This window comes from Crocodylus porosus, unplaced genomic scaffold, assembly GCF_001723895.1.
Source record: "Crocodylus porosus isolate Cpor-Errol unplaced genomic scaffold, CroPor_comp1, whole genome shotgun sequence".
In the NCBI taxonomy this organism is placed as follows: domain Eukaryota; kingdom Metazoa; phylum Chordata; order Crocodylia; family Crocodylidae; genus Crocodylus; species Crocodylus porosus.
The window spans coordinates 169,898,668-169,905,733 of NW_017728886.1; positions in this window are offsets into that span (position 1 = coordinate 169,898,668).

Here is a 7,066-nt window from a genome sequence, read left to right on the forward strand (position 1 = left end):
GTTTCTCAGGCCAGGAGGGCCCTGCCCAGGATTTGGGGGGCCCTGCCCTACAGGAGGGGGACTGGTGAGTACCCCACTCCTTCTCTTCTCTCCCCCTGGGGGGCTGGGCCAAGTAGGGGCCTGGGCGGGGGCTTGACCCGGCCTGGCTCCATGCAGCCGCCTCATCCCAAGGGGTGAGAAGTTAACCCCTTCCCACCACGAGTTAATCTCAGTTTTGATGAGGGTTGGCAAGCCAGTCAATTGACCAGTCAAATATTGTCAATTGACTGCATATTTTTGATTGGTCAAAGATTATTGCAATTTTATGGGGAATATATTTTTTTGCACTTTTCTTGAGAAGCATATGATTTTTTAATTGTTTTTGACACATTTCTTCATGGGAAATTTGTGCTTTGCAGTGTATTATATGACTCTATTGACAATTTTTACAATTCTTCACTGATATTTGACTGGTCAATTGAACTTCATTTGATAGACACCCAAACCTAGTTTTAACTACTTTAACAAATGACTGTGACTGACATTTTGAGTGCTGAATTTCTGTGTAGTACCTGAAGTACATTATTTTCCATTTTTAGGTCTAAAAGCATTTCACAAAAGATATTGTTATACCTGTTTATTTTTCACAAGCAGTGTAAATGAGGCACAGAGATTTCATTAGTCATCCACAAAGTTAACTGAAGATTTGGGAATTGACTCTTCACCTGACTGTCATGTTCATGTACCAAGTACTCTGTGTGGACCTTCCCAGTAGACCTTCCCAGAAAGGATAAAGCATCCAGCATGGAGAATGAAACAAACCATGCCAGCAGAAATAATTGTTTTTGTCCTAATCCTATACAGAGATAACTTTGTGAGATTCAAGGCATTTAAGTCCAATACTGGAAATGTCACCTACCTCTCTAAGACTCCCCAGTGCTTAAGTAAACTTTTCTCAGAGCTCTACCTTCCTTTGTAGCCTGATTTATGATTATACTTTTGAGTAACTCCTGATACTGGAAGGTAATGCAAGAGTCTCTAGTGGATTTTAAACTAATCACTCTTGCCTTTATTATAGGAGACAGGTAGAATCATGAAAAATATAAAATACTTGCATGCTTTTTTCTGTCCCCACCTCCTCACCATTTCTCCATTCTCCAGTTCTTTCAGGATTCTAGGCCTTTCCTTCTGGCCTTTACTCCTTTAGCACAACCTCTTCCTCCTGGTTTGTTCAGTGAGACAGAGAAAAAGAGAGATGTCCTGAGCAGATGTTGTTATGAATATTCCAGTCACTTCAGCATACAACTTTTGTGGTCAGCCTCAACCCCAGAACAAGTGACTAAGGTTGCCCATCAGATGGTATATTGTGTGGTTGCTACCCCTCTCAAGTTTAGATGAAAAACAAAAATGCCCCCTGCCCCTTTATTTAGGATTTAGCAACTCCATTGTTTTGTTTAAAGGAGGGCCTGTGTGGCTATTTATAATTAAGGATAGTCTTATATAATGAGGCAGACATCCAGGTGTCACTTCCCCTCTTCTTAACACAAAATACATAATAGAGGATTACAGCAAGACACCCATAACACACACAGGCAGAGAGTTCATCAAATCAAAATTCAAAAGTTGTGCCATATTCTCCAAATACTGCACCTTTATTCTAGTAACTTCTCATTGAAGTTATGGGAGCTTAAACAATAGAGGTTATGTAGGCTATGGTCCATTATAAATTGCTTGTGCACTACAGATGTACTGAATATAATTCTGACCTCACCCCGAGTGCAGTTCTTTGAATCAGCAAAAAAAAAATTGAACAATTTTTTTAACTTTACTCATGTAGCTTAAATTAAGCATTGAACAAGTGTAAAAGCAGCTTACTTGAAGTCGCTGTTGCTATATTCAAACTGACAGTGCTAGCAACATTCATGTAAAATGGAAAAAATAACAAATAATCCTTTTACAGAAGAGGTTTAGGATTATTCTTTTACATACATTGCCTTTTAAACATGAACTAATTTATAAAAGCACCCCCCCCACACATACTCCCCAGAAAGACTATTAAAATCCTGGCAATAATATTCTATTAAAAATATTTTAAAATAGAGTTCTCTAGTGTAGAGAATTATAGGAGTACTATTTAAATTACCCCACTACCTCTTTACCACTCTTCATTTTCAGATGGCTTTTAAAGGACCTTAAAGTAAAACAGTGGAAGATATTCTTCCAGCTGTGGTCTCTGACAGACCCAAAGGCAATCTCAATGGGCAGTAGTACTGACAACTTCAAATTTGCCTCTGGGTCTGTCACATCATTTGACTGCTGACTGGTTTTTCTCTTTGTCGTCTTAGTCTCTCCTCTTCTGATTCATCCTTAGTTTTGAAAATGTTCAGATTTTTATTCTTTTTAGAATTTGGCTCTGTGCTTTTTTCATATGCTAAAGAAAACAAACAAACCCTTTCGTAGTCACCCACGATCTGTGTATAGGATTTTTCTTTGTCTCCAGCATGAACAAAAACCTGTCTCCTGTAACTTTGACTTGGTGATTCAAGAAAACAACATATTACAATTGTGCTAGAAAATCTGAAAGTACAATCTAAGTTTTTCTATTTTGTATGTTTTTAATAGACCCAAAAGTGTATTGGCACAGATTTTGACCTTCTAAATTACATCTAAAATGTAAGTTGCACTGGGTAACAGATTTACATTGCCATGACCCAGTAAGATAAGTCTCTCTCTTTTTTTTTTAAATCAAACCAAAATCAAGCTCTTTATATTTCATTGTCAAATTGCAAAACATGATCAAAAAAATCTCTCTCCTATTTCTAGATATTCTGATTTCAGAAATTAAATTAACCCTTTTGAGTTGGAGATTGATATAAATAACAAGTTAATTTTTGTTTAAAAAATGTTATTCCTCCTTCACATTAAAATCATTACATAATATTTGATGGTTTATGAATCAATTACCATTGCAAGACAGAAAAAAACCCTGTAAAGTCAAACTACTTCTACAACATGCTGGGTTTAACCAATGACAGTCTTGTACGACCCTTCTGTTTCATCTTATTTCAAGGACAATATCCTAAGGTAAAAAAAGAATATGATTTATTTCCACTACCTGCCAATTATAACTAAGTAACCCATGCATTTTCATATCTTAAAAAGCAGTGCAATTTAGAAAAGTTCCAAGATGATAGATAATTATTTGTACAACAAAATGTTCAGTCCAGATTTTTTTTAAAAAGGATAGAATACTGGCTCCATTGAGGTCAGCTTTCAATCCAGGATATCACTTAAACCAAGATTTCAATATTTTTTCCTAAAATTATTTTACTGTACATACAAATACATTTTAAGTGTATCATCATCTAGTTTTCTGTTCACTAATTATTTTGGTTTCCTGCAGATGTTTTTTAAAAAAAAAGTGCTTTACTGGAAGAAGCAGCACATTACTTTGACCCAGCTCTGCAGCGTCTATAAAAATCTGGTGCTTCAGCAGGGCTTTTGACACTTTTTGCTAAAGTTGATTCAATCACTTATTACATAAAAGCACCAAAAAAGCCTCACTGAAGTGTCTGATCTATACAGACACTGCAGAGCCGGGTTACAACTTAGGCTCTGCTTCAGCTGGGCACATACTTGGCTCAGTGCAGGAACATGCGAAGTTTAAAACAAAGTGCCACACTTTTTTTTTTTTTAACATCTGCAGCCTTTCAGTCAAAATATTTATTTCTCTTTAATATTTTTTGATCACCTAGGTCAATTGGCTTTCATTCTGTTTGAAATACTAAAAACCCAGTGTGTCAGCGCTGAACACCCTCAAAACAAACTAATACAATCACATTAATGTAGCACAGGCCTATCATGCAATAAGAAAAGTATGACTCCCCACTCCAGTATTCTGCACATATCAACATATTCAGCTCAGTGGAAAAGGATACATTTTAGATCTAAGGTGCATTCTTGGAAAACATAATGCTTGTTTTTCCATCTCTTTATTATGGGGTCAATTAACATACAGAATCGTGGATTATTTTAATTCAGATAAAGCATAATGATGACATGGCATACATTTTATGGCTTTGGAATTTTAATATATGATGGATAGCTTCTTTTTTGTAAGGGATAATGTATTTGTTAATTTATAGTTACATTTATATACTGGTAGTTGGGGTATGTGGTATCAGTGTTTGTAGTGTTTATTATATATTATATAATATATAAGTATATTATATGAAGTATGTGATTCTAAAGAACGTTTGTGTCAAAAAGTCAGCCAGTTTTTTCACTCATCATTCAAATGTTCTTATCAAAATAATAACATACTTTTATAATCATTTTGTTCTATTTTACTTTTCTTAATTTTATAATCATTTTGTTCTATTTTACTTTTCTTAATTTTATCATGAGTGATGCTCCTTATTCGTTTCTTAATTTGTTCACGTTTGCCTATAAAAGAAATCACACAAGTTTCAAACAACTTTGTACATGCTGTACTGTGAATGCATGTACATTTCACAATATATAATTAACCATTGCATAAAATGTTTATTGAATGTGCATGCCAGATGAAGAATGGCTCTCCAACAGTTATTGGGTCTTGAATATTTGCTTACCTAATAGACATATGAATTTTATTTTAAAAAGTCCCAAACTTATTCTTACCTTTAAACTGGAAAACCTGCCAAATATTCTATGAAGTAGATATTTCAGTGTGAGACAACCCACCTCAATTTTCCCCATCACTTGTCATAAGAGAGCTGATGAACTGCAGCTGCGGGTAGGCACATGGATGGGAGGCTCTGGCGCACTGTTTTCACAGAAGCATAAGCCTGTGAATCAACTGGGAGAAGGGGTGGGACTCAGCAGGAAAGTAGGACTGTGAAAAGGTGGGCAGCAGAGCATCCAGTGGAGGAGTCAAGGAAAGAAAGCTGAGCAGTGAGGGGACACTGTGGGAAAATACAAACAGCAGAAAGCATACCCTGTGGGAGGAGACATCTGGAGAAGACGCCCCCAGGAAAGGGATTGCAGAATGCCACCAAGCAAAGTGGGAGAGCAGCACATGTTACAAAGGCTGGCAGGAGCGGGACATGTGATGTGGTAGAGGCACTCCGTGGAGGAACCCTGGAGGAGGGGCAGAAGCCTGGAGGGGAGCTGGGCAGAAGAGTGGTTGGCAGCACAGCAGCATGGGGTGGCAGCATCAGAGTGGCCACATACAGCAGAAAGTAGACCAGGGCTGCTAAGATGGATGGCCAGAAGGACATCAGGAGTGACCGGGCCAGACCCAGCCTCAGGTCAGATGGGGCCGAGGTGGGCAGGGGTGATGACCTATCGGAAGGTCCACAGTGATGCTTTGGGGTTAAGAGCCCACTGATCACAGCTTATTGAAGAGGAAGCATTTGAGGCACCAAGCCAGGGGCGTTGGGCCTGGGGATGGCAACCCAGAGCCCGCAACAGCAGATGCTGATTGATTTTCATTAAAGTTCATGTATGGGTTTTCCTTGTGAGATTGCTGGTTTCTCAGGATTGAGGCAAGTTCAGCTGTAGTGACCTAAGTTCATAGCCATGGGACAGCCTACAAGGAGCCAGTTGCTAGGGTGGTCTCATATGCAACATATGATATGTTACATAATCATATGTAACAAAGATCCCAGGCTGCCAATGTGGTAAAGTCAGGGGCGGGGTTGAGGGGAGGCTGGAACCTATAAAAAAAAACAAAACAAAACAAAAAAAACCAGGGTGTGGATCTCACAAGCCACCTGCTGAGAGCTGCCTCCCAAGAAAAGAAGATCGAGTCGTGGTGGATGAGCAGGAACAGCAACCAGAACACATAGTGGTGCTAAGTCCAGGTCCCACCCTGATGTTGGCAGGGGGTAAGGCACCAGCCAAGAGGCGACCCAAGCTCTACAATATGTACTAGTGACATTCAGGTTAAGAAATGACCATAAATGTCCCTGTTAAAAAAAACAAACAGCCCCCACTCCCCCAATAACCTACTTGTTTATAACAAAGGCATTATTTTTCTCCACCGTACTTTATTACTTTATGTTCTTCCTCTCATATCTTTCTAACCATCTTTATCAGACAGGAGCTGTTCACCTATCCAGGGGTCCAGGAAATGTGAGACAACAGTCCACATTAAATCAGTCCTGGACAGGTGACAGTATTCTTAGAACCTTTGGACGTGTTCAAGTTTGCTGGGCCAGATGACCTCCATCTGAGAATCCTGAAAGAACTAGTTGAGCTCATAGAAGGGCCTCTGGCAAAGCTGCTCAAAGAGTTGTGGCACTTGGGTGTGGTCCTGAATGACTGGAAGAGGGGCGACCCTGCAAACTACAGACTGGTCAGTCTGACCTTGGTCCTGGGAAAAATCATTGGAAAAATTGTCAAGCAGGCCATCGACTACAAGCTTGTAACTGGTGGGGTATTAAGAAGCAACTAGCATGGCTTTATCAAGGGTAGGTCATGCCTAACAAACATGGTGTCCTTTTATGACCAGGTAACTAACCAGCTGGACAAAGGACATGGGGTAGACATCATTTACTTAGACTTCAGCAAGGCCTTTGATACTGTTTCCCATGAGATCTTTTCAATTAAGTTGGAGGGTACTGGCCCAGACCAGTTTATAGTGAGGTGGGTTGGCAATTGGCTCAGAAGCTGATCCCAGAGAGTTGTAATCAATGGGATGGCTTCATCCTAGAGGGCCATCTCCAGTGGTGTCCCCCAAGGATCAGTGCTTGGACCTGTGCTCTTTAACATCTTTATCAATGACTTGGACAAGGGGGTGGAAAGTGCAATGATTATAGATAACACCAAGCTGTGGGGAAATGTGGGCACATCTGAAGATCAAGTAAGGATACATGATGACCTCAACAAACTGATCCTATGGGCTGAATGCAATCAGATGAGGTTCAATAGGGGCAAATGCCAGGTCCTTCATCTGGGTAGGAAAAACCTTCACCACAACTATACAATGGATGGTGGTCCACTGGCTGGCATTGCATCTGAAAGGGACCTGGGGGTAACAATAGACCAGAAGATGAATATGAGTCAGCAGGGCAAATTAGAATTCTGGGGTGTATCAACTGAT